This window comes from Stegodyphus dumicola, chromosome 3, assembly GCF_044657685.1.
Source record: "Stegodyphus dumicola isolate Sdum_Otavi_A_Nest chromosome 3, ASM4465768v1".
Taxonomy (NCBI): Eukaryota; Metazoa; Arthropoda; class Arachnida; order Araneae; family Eresidae; genus Stegodyphus; species Stegodyphus dumicola.
The window spans coordinates 6,577,412-6,591,985 of record NC_140770.1 but is presented as its reverse complement, the minus strand read 5'-3'; positions in this window follow the sequence as shown (position 1 = coordinate 6,591,985).

The following is a 14,574-nucleotide window of genomic DNA, read 5'->3' as shown; positions in this document are numbered from 1 at the left end:
GACGTCCCGATAGATTTGGCTTGTCATGGTTCCAATTTGAACATGCAGGTCAGTTCTGGAACCTAGAATAATTCCACCCCAAACGAGCACTACTTCACCACCGTAACAGTGTCGTTCAATGATGATTTCTTGGTAGTAACGGGTACCTAGAGCTCTCCATATAAAAGTCCGGCGAGAATCAGACTGCAAGCTAAACCTGGACTCGTCGGAAAACATCACAAAAGCCCACTGTTGCGGTGTCCACAATGCATGTTCTCTACTCCAGGCCAACCGAAGGCGAAAGTGAGTTGCAGTAAGTGGAACGCATCTGACTACATATATACAAACAGGTCTACGAGCATATAGACCAATTTGCTTTAAGCGTCTGTACACGGTCTGCCTTGAAATTGTCGTACCAGTGGCTGAAGAGAGCTGACGAGACAGGTCTGAGGCTGAGCTCCGCCTGTTTCTTTTGGCAGTAACTGCCGAATACCGGTCCTCATTCGGCGTTGTAACTGTGGGGCGACCTGGGCTGTAACGTCTACTCGCGTTACCATCAACTTTGAATCATTGCCAAAGCCTGGAGATGACACTCTGGGCAATTCCATGTTCGTCTGATACTTCCAGTTGGGTACGCTCACAATCCAGACGGCCGATAATTCTACCACGTAAAAAATCATCCAAATGCGTCCTTTATGTCATAACTATTCGGCTGTTGCACTGAAATGCTTATAAAGCGCCTGCGAACAATTTTACTTCTTTACCTGTATTCCTTATATATCACTCTCTTACACTCTCGTCATTGTGACGTACCATCGGTGTCATCTGGTTACTTCCTGAAATTTGCATATGATTCTTGAAGATGTGCGTAGTGATTTTACAGGTGATATATTTATGTTAGAGTCCGATTTCCGCGTGACTCCGAATTATCCTTAATTTATGGACATGAATGTATATTAGATTAACAAAATAAACACTGTCCAATTTTTTTATCATGCCTTTGAAAACACATTTCTCAGTGTTTTAGTTTTACAAAATACGGCATATAAATTTAATTGAACGAAACCAATAATGTTAAAAGAGTTTTAATATTATCAGTTTTCAGTCACTTCGACGTGTTTCAGCCTTCAAATTACTAACTCTGAGAAGCCGATTTCTTATTATTATCAGACGTAGCATCGAGTGCCTTTGTTGCAATGTAGCGTGAAAACGTGTTTCGTAAAAATACCGTGCAAATTTGTGAAAATTCTTTGGACAGTAGTTCTTTAAATTACAAATTTTTCTTTAAACTCCTTAAAACTCTATAAATGCAGCAAACAGTTAATTTATTATTTAAATAGTTTCGAATTATTTCCTTCATTTTCCCTCGAATCCTTTGGCACTGTCAATATTTACCTACAAAGGAAATGTGGCGGCCAAATAAAAATCTTCCTCTTTGTCGTCGCAAATTCTGTCAACAAAATGTCAAATCTAGCTTACCGACTCTAAGAAACGATCACCAAGAATCAATAGTGAGTTCTAGGAATGATATATTTTCCTGGAGGCAGCCGGAAAATCTATTAGACAAGGGAGGGGATCCAGGGGCGAACTTTCGTTATTGGCTATCAACTCGGAAATGAAATCTTCCTCGAAATTCGGGACAAATACTTTTCCTTCTTTTAAGTTCTGATCAACAAGAAATTTAGGAAGTCATCCTTCTAGATTCGGTTATCTTTGGAAGGTAGAGCATCTCGCGAGAAGATTCTCAATGCCGGGGCGACCCGAGAGCATCTAGATGCAAATTACGCCCTAGCTGACTGTCACTAGCGTCGCATTTGCGAGTGAGTGCACCCCATTAAGCTTACGGATTGAACTTCCCTGGAAAAGGAATAAGTTATTTCCTTTCACCGCCCTTCAGGTTCTTGAAGATTGTCTCTTCTCCCCTTTCTAAATTTCGTTCGGAAAAGAAAGAAAAGAGATTTCTCAGGTAAGTTGTCAGTATCGGGAAAAGAACACAAGAGCCAGAATTCATTTTTTTTTTCTCGGCCCCGAGGCTACGTCCTATTTCAGGCATTCCCAGATGAGGCCTTTTTTTTCCATTTTGGACTTTCTGACCGGTTGTGCGAAGAGTTCCCCTTTTAGTCTTTTATCTGAAAATGGGATTCGATTTCAGTCAAAATTTCGATACGACATTAATGTCACGTAAGTAGTATAATTAATATTATAAACGTAGAAACATGCTTCGCAGACTGTGCTTACACATTTTTACGACGATGTCGGAAAAGAAGGAAAAAAAAAAATCTTTCACAATGAAAATTTCTGGCAGCAGCTTAATGTCTGAAATGAGAAATATCGCATGCTTCTTTTAAATTTATTCTTCTTTCGAAATGACATACGCAAACAAACTGTGTATTGAAGGATATGTTTTTACGCTTTCCGAAGAAAGACACTTCGATACATAAATTCAAAAACATTGCGAAATGCACAGTATTAAAATTTAGAACTGCAAAATAAGCACCACTGTTAATTCAAATAAGAAAAATGACCATTCATTAAGCTTACGGATTGAACTTCCCTGAAAAAGGAATAAGTTATTTCCTTTCACCGCCCTTCAAGTTCTTGAAGATTGTCTCTTCTCCCCTTTCTAATTTTCGTTCGGAAAAGAAAGAAAAGAGCTTTCTCAGGTAAGTTGTCAGTATCATGAAAAGAACACAAGAGCCGGAATTCCTTTTTTGTTTCGGCCACCGAGGCCGAAAGAAAGTATTTAAATGCAAAGTATTTAAATACATCTTGCTCAATAATAAGTAAAATAATAAGCTAATATTTACAACGTAAAAAAAAGCTAAAAAGCAATGTTCACTAGATTTTGCCGAGGCTCGTGACTCATAGCAAAAAATAAATAAATAAATAAATAAAAATAAAAATAATAATAATTGCGACCTCTATGAAACTATTTAGCAAGAGTTTCATTGTGACCGTGACAATACATTGTGACCCTCGAGGAAGCATGAATTTACCTAAATGACTGCAACAAATAATAATAATAATAATAATAATAATAATAATAATAATAATAATAATAATTGCGTACCTCTATGAAACTATTTAGCAAGAGTTTCATAGAGGTATACATTGTGACCCTCGAGGAAGCATGAATTTACCTAAATGACTGAAACAAAAAATAATAATAATAATAATAATAATAATAATAATAATAATAATAATAATTGCGTATCTCTATGAAACTATTTAGCAAGAGTTTCATAGAGGTATACATTGTGACCGTGACAATACATTGTGACCCTCGAGGAAGCATGAATTTACCTAAATGACTGCAACAAAAAAAAAACAAAATAATAATAATAATAATAATAATTGCGTACCTCTATGAAACTATTTAGCAAGAGTTTCATAGAGGTATACATTGTGACCGTGACAATACATTGTGACCCTCGAGGAAGCATGAATTTACCTAAATGACTGCAACAAAATAATAATAACAATAATAATAATAATAATTGCGTACCTCTATGAAACTATTTAGCAAGAGTTTCATAGAGGTATACATTGTGACCGTGACAATACACTGTGATCCTCGAGGAAGCATGAATTTACCTAAATGACTGCAACAACAAAAAATAATAATAATAATAATAATAATAATAATAATTGCGTACCTCTATGAAACTATTTAGCAAGAGTTTCATAGAGGTATACATTGTGACCCTCGAGGAAGCATGAATTTACCTAAATGACTGCAACAACAACAACAAAAAAAAAAAAAAAAAAAAAAAAAAGACATCCAATTTTTATCAAAAGCAGAAGAAAAAAATTGAAGAAACCTAGTTCCGTCAATGCAAACAAAGTTTCAGTAAGGGATTAATGGTTGTCACAGAATAAACTCCATTTCTTTATCCCAATGACTTTCAAAGAGTAAAACTCATAAAGAAAAGCAACTCAAGTGTAAAATCGTTTTTGGAACTGCCCTGCGTAATACTGTTTACTGGGGAATATATTGTGTTTTGATTTTTCATCAAGTGTTACTAGTTACTCTAAATCCACGAGTCCGTAGAATCCAACAATTGTAGGTAATTGAAATTTTAACCCAGCTCCTATGTGCTATGAATACTTCATTCATCGTTATCACTGACTTGCATTACGGCAGGCTTTAAGAAAACTTTTTGAACTATTCTCATAAAAAAGTCACAAAGGAAATATCAATATCTCATCATTACAAAAAGGAACAACTTTTAGAATGCTTTCATTCAAATTCAGTGGCGGCTCGTGGCTAAAATGAATGGGGGTGCTGTTCCAAAAAATTTTAACCTTTGTTTTAAAATTGTGTAAAAGGAAACAAATATGCATAAAAAGAAAATTTATTTTGAAACTTCATGAAATTTTACAAGAAAAAATTAAACATTTCTTAATTACTTTAACCAAAATTGTTACAGTTCAATCTTTGTCTATTCGTTTAAAAATGAAATCCATTCTTCTTGTTTTAATTTGCGCGAAAAGATCAATAATTTTCTCCTTGATCTCTGGATGACAAGTGAGGAAATTTTTCTTTATTGAAAGCAATGCAAGCGCATTTAGTCTCTCCGAATTCCTAGTGCTTCTTAGAAAAGTTTTCATTCTTTGCAATGTTGTAAAAGCAGCGTTTTGCCTCTGATGTAGTCATGGGAACTTTCAAGAAAATTTTTATCAATTTCGTAATTTCACTAAGAAAATCATCTAGATTATTTTCGAAGATAAATTTCAGTAGCTCAATTAATTTGCCGTGTTTATGGATATCAGACCTACAATAGAATACTTTTAGTTCAGTTTCAAGCTTTTCTTTGTCAGTCATTGGATATGCTTCAGTGTTCAATACTATTTCTTCTGTAGAATGTTCATTCCTAAAACTAAGCATTTCTTGTTAAAGGGGGCTCAATACACCTTAAACCCCTTATGATCTTCGAATATTTGACTGTTGCAAGAATTGAGATAACTTATTTATTTTAAAAGCAATTACTTCCAACTTTTTATGGCTCACTACATAATATAGCTGCTTTCTGAAATCGTAATCAGAAAGTTTGCGTTGCAACAAATATTTTTATAATTTAATCCGCTTTGTGACAAAACCTTTCGTCATGTTTCCACCTTGCGCGCACAGTGTAAAATTATCTGTTGCATTATTTAATTCCATAGTTTATATATAGTTTTTATAACATTTAAAAACTACTGTATACCAAAAAAACCTGAGAATTTCATGTTAAATTTTTATTTTATTTGGATTTGAGTTTATAAAATGTATTTTATTAAAAATATCTGTAATATTTTCGTACATAAAATTTTTTAATATTAAAATATTCATCATATTTTTGGTTCAGTTAGAAAATAGTGCCCATATAAAGAATTCCATTCAATTTCAAGTATGTACCATTAGCCATTTTTAAAATATCATGCGCGCAAGGTGGAAAAATGACGAAACATTTTGTCACAAAGCTAATTAAATTACAAAAATATTTGTGGCAACACATAATTTCTGGTTACTAGTTTCCAAAGCAGCTATATTATGTAGTCAGCTGTAAAGAGTTGGGGGTTATTACTTTTGAAATAAATAAAATATCTCAATTCTTGCACAGTCACATAATTCGAAGCTCATAAGGGGTTTAAGGTGTATGAGCCCCCTTAAACAATTTAGCAGCTGCTAAGTGTTTAGTGGAAGAATATCTGTGCATTACATCACTACATAGTATTGAATAGTTTTGAGTATAACTACTCAATACTATGTATTGATCATAGTATTGAGTATACATAGTTTTAAGTCACATATTTCCTTAGCTTCTGCCATAAGTGTCTTTGAAAAATTCTCACAGTACTTTGAGTTTCTTATTTCTAAAATAGCAGTTTGAAATTTGTTATATATTCATTAACTTTAAGCATGTTAGTTGTATATTATTTCAACATGAGGCATTTAATAAGAAAGCTGTAACCAAAACTTGAAGTTATCATCATTTAGATACTTTAAAATTCCTGTTGCTTTTGCAATAGTTTGATCTGCATTTGATGTTGACTGAATTTCAGTAAGGAAATTTTTTAAAAGTTGCAAATTTTCATTAACTCTGTTTATGGTCCCTATGATGAAGTTCCACCTGGAGGAATACTACACGCGCGGAGTAAAAAGAAATCGCGTTTTCTATAACATGCCAGAATTTCGGCACTGCAAGAGCGACAGTGCTTCCCTCTCTACCCGGCTCGTGTGCTGCTTTCTGTGAGCGCATGCGCAGAAAAGCCAAACGCCACGTCGCTGGAACTGTGAAGTGCGCAGTTCCAAACAAAAACTTAGTACCTTTTTCACAAAGTGGGGGATGTTTACTGACATTAAGCTTAAGAAATTATCTATTGTAAAAGTATAAAGGAAGAATTAAAGACTAAAGGACACGCTATATTAAATACACTAATATAATAAAATTTAAGTGGAAATAGGGGGTGCTGCAGTTCCACAGTGCTTATTACGAGTCGCCACTGTTCAAATTACTAGCAGAGTAACAATCATTGTTCTGTAAAAATACTTCTGTTTGATTTTAAAACAACTTCTTTATCGCATTCCAAAAGAACAATTATTCACATGTAATTATTGTACACAAATGATGAATCTGGGTTATATTTTGACATATTTTATTACATATTAAATTTGTCTTTCAAGAAAGCCATGCGTTATCCTCTATCTACTTATTTTTGAAGAAGAATTTTACTAACACACAGATGTTTTTATTCTAATTTGTAACGAACGCTAGCAAACAGCCCCATGTACTGCAGCGCCACCTTATCGGACGCTATTCAAAAACACCTACGAGTTCGAGTTTCGGCAGAGGACTATGAACATGTACTTTTAATTTTCATTTGAGTAATATTTCTTCGTGTTACTTCTTGTTAGTTTTGTCATGTAACTTTCTTTATGTAGTGTTTGTGTTTAATTAAATTCCTTTTGTTAAATGTTAAAGTTTGTCTGGGTTAAATTTTACCAGTTTTGTTTAACAACTTTACAGCTAGCCATGGTCAGAACGCTACAAATTTTAATAAAATCTTCCATTGCTTCACTCACACTTTTTGTCTTAAAGATCATATTAAAAATACAATAAAGGCATCTATGTGTTAGTAATATCGACTAGAAAAATAAGCAGGTGGTGACAATTGATGTTCTTTAAATATTCACTTGATAGCCCCCTCAGTCCCATCCTGGCTGATATCTACATGCATTATTATGAATCAAAATTGTTTGGAACTTTAAACTTATAATATATAGCTTTATATATAGCTTTTATACCATTTGGAAACTACTGTGAACCTAGAATTCTAAGAATTTCATGTTCAATTTTTATTTATTTATTTATTTATTTATTTTTTTTTTTTTTGGAGTTGAGTTTATAAAATTTATTTTATTAAAAAAATCTGTAATGTTTTCGTGCATAAATTTTTTTAATACTAAAATTTTCATCAAATTTTGGGTTCACTTAGAAAATAGTGCCCATATAAAGAATTCCATTCAATTTCAAGTATGTACCATTAGCCATTTTTAAAATATCATGCGCGCAAGGTGGAAAAATGACGAAACATTTTGTCACAAAGCTAATTAAATTACAAAAATATTTGTGGCAACACATAATTTCTGGTTACTAGTTTCCAAAGCAGCTATATTATGTAGTCAGCTGTAAAGAGTTGCGGGTTATTACTTTTGAAATAAATAAAATATCTCAATTCTTGCACAGTCACATAATTCGAAGCTCATAAGGGGTTTAAGGTGTATGAGCCCCCTTAAACAATTTAGCAGCTGCTAAGTGTTTAGTGGAAGAATATCTGTGCATTACATCACTACATAGTATTGAATAGTTTTGAGTATAACTACTCAATACTATGTATTGATCATAGTATTGAGTATACATAGTTTTAAGTCACATATTTCCTTAGCTTCTGCCATAAGTGTCTTTGAAAAATTCTCACAGTACTTTGAGTTTCTTATTTCTAAAATAGCAGTTTGAAATTTGTTATATATTCATTAACTTTAAGCATGTTAGTTGTATATTATTTCAACATGAGGCATTTAATAAGAAAGCTGTAACCAAAACTTGAAGTTATCATCATTTAGATACTTTAAAATTCCTGTTGCTTTTGCAATAGTTTGATCTGCATTTGATGTTGACTGAATTTCAGTAAGGAAATTTTTTAAAAGTTGCAAATTTTCATTAACTCTGTTTATGGTCCCTATGATGAAGTTCCACCTGGAGGAATACTACACGCGCGGAGTAAAAAGAAATCGCGTTTTCTATAACATGCCAGAATTTCGGCACTGCAAGAGCGACAGTGCTTCCCTCTCTACCCGGCTCGTGTGCTGCTTTCTGTGAGCGCATGCGCAGAAAAGCCAAACGCCACGTCGCTGGAACTGTGAAGTGCGCAGTTCCAAACAAAAACTTAGTACCTTTTTCACAAAGTGGGGGATGTTTACTGACATTAAGCTTAAGAAATTATCTATTGTAAAAGTATAAAGGAAGAATTAAAGACTAAAGGACACGCTATATTAAATACACTAATATAATAAAATTTAAGTGGAAATAGGGGGTGCTGCAGTTCCACAGTGCTTATTACGAGTCGCCACTGTTCAAATTACTAGCAGAGTAACAATCATTGTTCTGTAAAAATACTTCTGTTTGATTTTAAAACAACTTCTTTATCGCATTCCAAAAGAACAATTATTCACATGTAATTATTGTACACAAATGATGAATCTGGGTTATATTTTGACATATTTTATTACATATTAAATTTGTCTTTCAAGAAAGCCATGCGTTATCCTCTATCTACTTATTTTTGAAGAAGAATTTTACTAACACACAGATGTTTTTATTCTAATTTGTAACGAACGCTAGCAAACAGCCCCATGTACTGCAGCGCCACCTTATCGGACGCTATTCAAAAACACCTACGAGTTCGAGTTTCGGCAGAGGACTATGAACATGTACTTTTAATTTTCATTTGAGTAATATTTCTTCGTGTTACTTCTTGTTAGTTTTGTCATGTAACTTTCTTTATGTAGTGTTTGTGTTTAATTAAATTCCTTTTGTTAAATGTTAAAGTTTGTCTGGGTTAAATTTTACCAGTTTTGTTTAACAACTTTACAGCTAGCCATGGTCAGAACGCTACAAATTTTAATAAAATCTTCCATTGCTTCACTCACACTTTTTGTCTTAAAGATCATATTAAAAATACAATAAAGGCATCTATGTGTTAGTAATATCGACTAGAAAAATAAGCAGGTGGTGACAATTGATGTTCTTTAAATATTCACTTGATAGCCCCCTCAGTCCCATCCTGGCTGATATCTACATGCATTATTATGAATCAAAATTGTTTGGAACTTTAAACTTATAATATATAGCTTTATATATAGCTTTTATACCATTTGGAAACTACTGTGAACCTAGAATTCTAAGAATTTCATGTTCAATTTTTATTTATTTATTTATTTATTTATTTATTTATTTTTTTTTGGAGTTGAGTTTATAAAATTTATTTTATTAAAAAAATCTGTAATGTTTTCGTGCATAAATTTTTTTAATACTAAAATTTTCATCAAATTTTGGGTTCACTTAGAAAATAGTGCCCATATAAAGAATTCCATTCAATTTCAAGTATGTACCATTAGCCATTTTTAAAATATCATGCGCGCAAGGTGGAAAAATGACGAAACATTTTGTCACAAAGCTAATTAAATTACAAAAATATTTGTGGCAACACATAATTTCTGGTTACTAGTTTCCAAAGCAGCTATATTATGTAGTCAGCTGTAAAGAGTTGGGGGTTATTACTTTTGAAATAAATAAAATATCTCAATTCTTGCACAGTCACATAATTCGAAGCTCATAAGGGGTTTAAGGTGTATGAGCCCCCTTAAACAATTTAGCAGCTGCTAAGTGTTTAGTGGAAGAATATCTGTGCATTACATCACTACATAGTATTGAATAGTTTTGAGTATAACTACTCAATACTATGTATTGATCATAGTATTGAGTATACATAGTTTTAAGTCACATATTTCCTTAGCTTCTGCCATAAGTGTCTTTGAAAAATTCTCACAGTACTTTGAGTTTCTTATTTCTAAAATAGCAGTTTGAAATTTGTTATATATTCATTAACTTTAAGCATGTTAGTTGTATATTATTTCAACATGAGGCATTTAATAAGAAAGCTGTAACCAAAACTTGAAGTTATCATCATTTAGATACTTTAAAATTCCTGTTGCTTTTGCAATAGTTTGATCTGCATTTGATGTTGACTGAATTTCAGTAAGGAAATTTTTTAAAAGTTGCAAATTTTCATTAACTCTGTTTATGGTCCCTATGATGAAGTTCCACCTGGAGGAATACTACACGCGCGGAGTAAAAAGAAATCGCGTTTTCTATAACATGCCAGAATTTCGGCACTGCAAGAGCGACAGTGCTTCCCTCTCTACCCGGCTCGTGTGCTGCTTTCTGTGAGCGCATGCGCAGAAAAGCCAAACGCCACGTCGCTGGAACTGTGAAGTGCGCAGTTCCAAACAAAAACTTAGTACCTTTTTCACAAAGTGGGGGATGTTTACTGACATTAAGCTTAAGAAATTATCTATTGTAAAAGTATAAAGGAAGAATTAAAGACTAAAGGACACGCTATATTAAATACACTAATATAATAAAATTTAAGTGGAAATAGGGGGTGCTGCAGTTCCACAGTGCTTATTACGAGTCGCCACTGTTCAAATTACTAGCAGAGTAACAATCATTGTTCTGTAAAAATACTTCTGTTTGATTTTAAAACAACTTCTTTATCGCATTCCAAAAGAACAATTATTCACATGTAATTATTGTACACAAATGATGAATCTGGGTTATATTTTGACATATTTTATTACATATTAAATTTGTCTTTCAAGAAAGCCATGCGTTATCCTCTATCTACTTATTTTTGAAGAAGAATTTTACTAACACACAGATGTTTTTATTCTAATTTGTAACGAACGCTAGCAAACAGCCCCATGTACTGCAGCGCCACCTTATCGGACGCTATTCAAAAACACCTACGAGTTCGAGTTTCGGCAGAGGACTATGAACATGTACTTTTAATTTTCATTTGAGTAATATTTCTTCGTGTTACTTCTTGTTAGTTTTGTCATGTAACTTTCTTTATGTAGTGTTTGTGTTTAATTAAATTCCTTTTGTTAAATGTTAAAGTTTGTCTGGGTTAAATTTTACCAGTTTTGTTTAACAACTTTACAGCTAGCCATGGTCAGAACGCTACAAATTTTAATAAAATCTTCCATTGCTTCACTCACACTTTTTGTCTTAAAGATCATATTAAAAATACAATAAAGGCATCTATGTGTTAGTAATATCGACTAGAAAAATAAGCAGGTGGTGACAATTGATGTTCTTTAAATATTCACTTGATAGCCCCCTCAGTCCCATCCTGGCTGATATCTACATGCATTATTATGAATCAAAATTGTTTGGAACTTTAAACTTATAATATATAGCTTTATATATAGCTTTTATACCATTTGGAAACTACTGTGAACCTAGAATTCTAAGAATTTCATGTTCAATTTTTATTTATTTATTTATTTTTTTTTTTTATTTTATTTTTTGGAGTTGAGTTTATAAAATTTATTTTATTAAAAAAATCTGTAATGTTTTCGTGCATAAATTTTTTTAATACTAAAATTTTCATCAAATTTTGGGTTCACTTAGAAAATAGTGCCCATATAAAGAATTCCATTCAATTTCAAGTATGTACCATTAGCCATTTTTAAAATATCATGCGCGCAAGGTGGAAAAATGACGAAACATTTTGTCACAAAGCTAATTAAATTACAAAAATATTTGTGGCAACACATAATTTCTGGTTACTAGTTTCCAAAGCAGCTATATTATGTAGTCAGCTGTAAAGAGTTGGGGGTTATTACTTTTGAAATAAATAAAATATCTCAATTCTTGCACAGTCACATAATTCGAAGCTCATAAGGGGTTTAAGGTGTATGAGCCCCCTTAAACAATTTAGCAGCTGCTAAGTGTTTAGTGGAAGAATATCTGTGCATTACATCACTACATAGTATTGAATAGTTTTGAGTATAACTACTCAATACTATGTATTGATCATAGTATTGAGTATACATAGTTTTAAGTCACATATTTCCTTAGCTTCTGCCATAAGTGTCTTTGAAAAATTCTCACAGTACTTTGAGTTTCTTATTTCTAAAATAGCAGTTTGAAATTTGTTATATATTCATTAACTTTAAGCATGTTAGTTGTATATTATTTCAACATGAGGCATTTAATAAGAAAGCTGTAACCAAAACTTGAAGTTATCATCATTTAGATACTTTAAAATTCCTATTGCTTTTGCAATAGTTTGATCTGCATTTGATGTTGACTGAATTTCAGTAAGGAAATTTTTTAAAAGTTGCAAATTTTCATTAACTCTGTTTATGGTCCCTATGATGAAGTTCCACCTGGAGGAATACTACACGCGCGGAGTAAAAAGAAATCGCGTTTTCTATAACATGCCAGAATTTCGGCACTGCAAGAGCGACAGTGCTTCCCTCTCTACCCGGCTCGTGTGCTGCTTTCTGTGAGCGCATGCGCAGAAAAGCCAAACGCCACGTCGCTGGAACTGTGAAGTGCGCAGTTCCAAACAAAAACTTAGTACCTTTTTCACAAAGTGGGGGATGTTTACTGACATTAAGCTTAAGAAATTATCTATTGTAAAAGTATAAAGGAAGAATTAAAGACTAAAGGACACGCTATATTAAATACACTAATATAATAAAATTTAAGTGGAAATAGGGGGTGCTGCAGTTCCACAGTGCTTATTACGAGTCGCCACTGTTCAAATTACTAGCAGAGTAACAATCATTGTTCTGTAAAAATACTTCTGTTTGATTTTAAAACAACTTCTTTATCGCATTCCAAAAGAACAATTATTCACATGTAATTATTGTACACAAATGATGAATCTGGGTTATATTTTGACATATTTTATTACATATTAAATTTGTCTTTCAAGAAAGCCATGCGTTATCCTCTATCTACTTATTTTTGAAGAAGAATTTTACTAACACACAGATGTTTTTATTCTAATTTGTAACGAACGCTAGCAAACAGCCCCATGTACTGCAGCGCCACCTTATCGGACGCTATTCAAAAACACCTACGAGTTCGAGTTTCGGCAGAGGACTATGAACATGTACTTTTAATTTTCATTTGAGTAATATTTCTTCGTGTTACTTCTTGTTAGTTTTGTCATGTAACTTTCTTTATGTAGTGTTTGTGTTTAATTAAATTCCTTTTGTTAAATGTTAAAGTTTGTCTGGGTTAAATTTTACCAGTTTTGTTTAACAACTTTACAGCTAGCCATGGTCAGAACGCTACAAATTTTAATAAAATCTTCCATTGCTTCACTCACACTTTTTGTCTTAAAGATCATATTAAAAATACAATAAAGGCATCTATGTGTTAGTAATATCGACTAGAAAAATAAGCAGGTGGTGACAATTGATGTTCTTTAAATATTCACTTGATAGCCCCCTCAGTCCCATCCTGGCTGATATCTACATGCATTATTATGAATCAAAATTGTTTGGAACTTTAAACTTATAATATATAGCTTTATATATAGCTTTTATACCATTTGGAAACTACTGTGAACCTAGAATTCTAAGAATTTCATGTTCAATTTTTATTTATTTATTTATTTATTTATTTATTTATTTTTTTTTTGGAGTTGAGTTTATAAAATTTATTTTATTAAAAAAATCTGTAATGTTTTCGTGCATAAATTTTTTTAATACTAAAATTTTCATCAAATTTTGGGTTCACTTAGAAAATAGTGCCCATATAAAGAATTCCATTCAATTTCAAGTATGTACCATTAGCCATTTTTAAAATATCATGCGCGCAAGGTGGAAAAATGACGAAACATTTTGTCACAAAGCTAATTAAATTACAAAAATATTTGTGGCAACACATAATTTCTGGTTACTAGTTTCCAAAGCAGCTATATTATGTAGTCAGCTGTAAAGAGTTGGGGGTTATTACTTTTGAAATAAATAAAATATCTCAATTCTTGCACAGTCACATAATTCGAAGCTCATAAGGGGTTTAAGGTGTATGAGCCCCCTTAAACAATTTAGCAGCTGCTAAGTGTTTAGTGGAAGAATATCTGTGCATTACATCACTACATAGTATTGAATAGTTTTGAGTATAACTACTCAATACTATGTATTGATCATAGTATTGAGTATACATAGTTTTAAGTCACATATTTCCTTAGCTTCTGCCATAAGTGTCTTTGAAAAATTCTCACAGTACTTTGAGTTTCTTATTTCTAAAATAGCAGTTTGAAATTTGTTATATATTCATTAACTTTAAGCATGTTAGTTGTATATTATTTCAACATGAGGCATTTAATAAGAAAGCTGTAACCAAAACTTGAAGTTATCATCATTTAGATACTTTAAAATTCCTATTGCTTTTGCAATAGTTTGATCTGCATTTGATGTTGACTGAATTTCAGTAAGGAAATTTTTTAAAAGTTGCAAATTTTCAT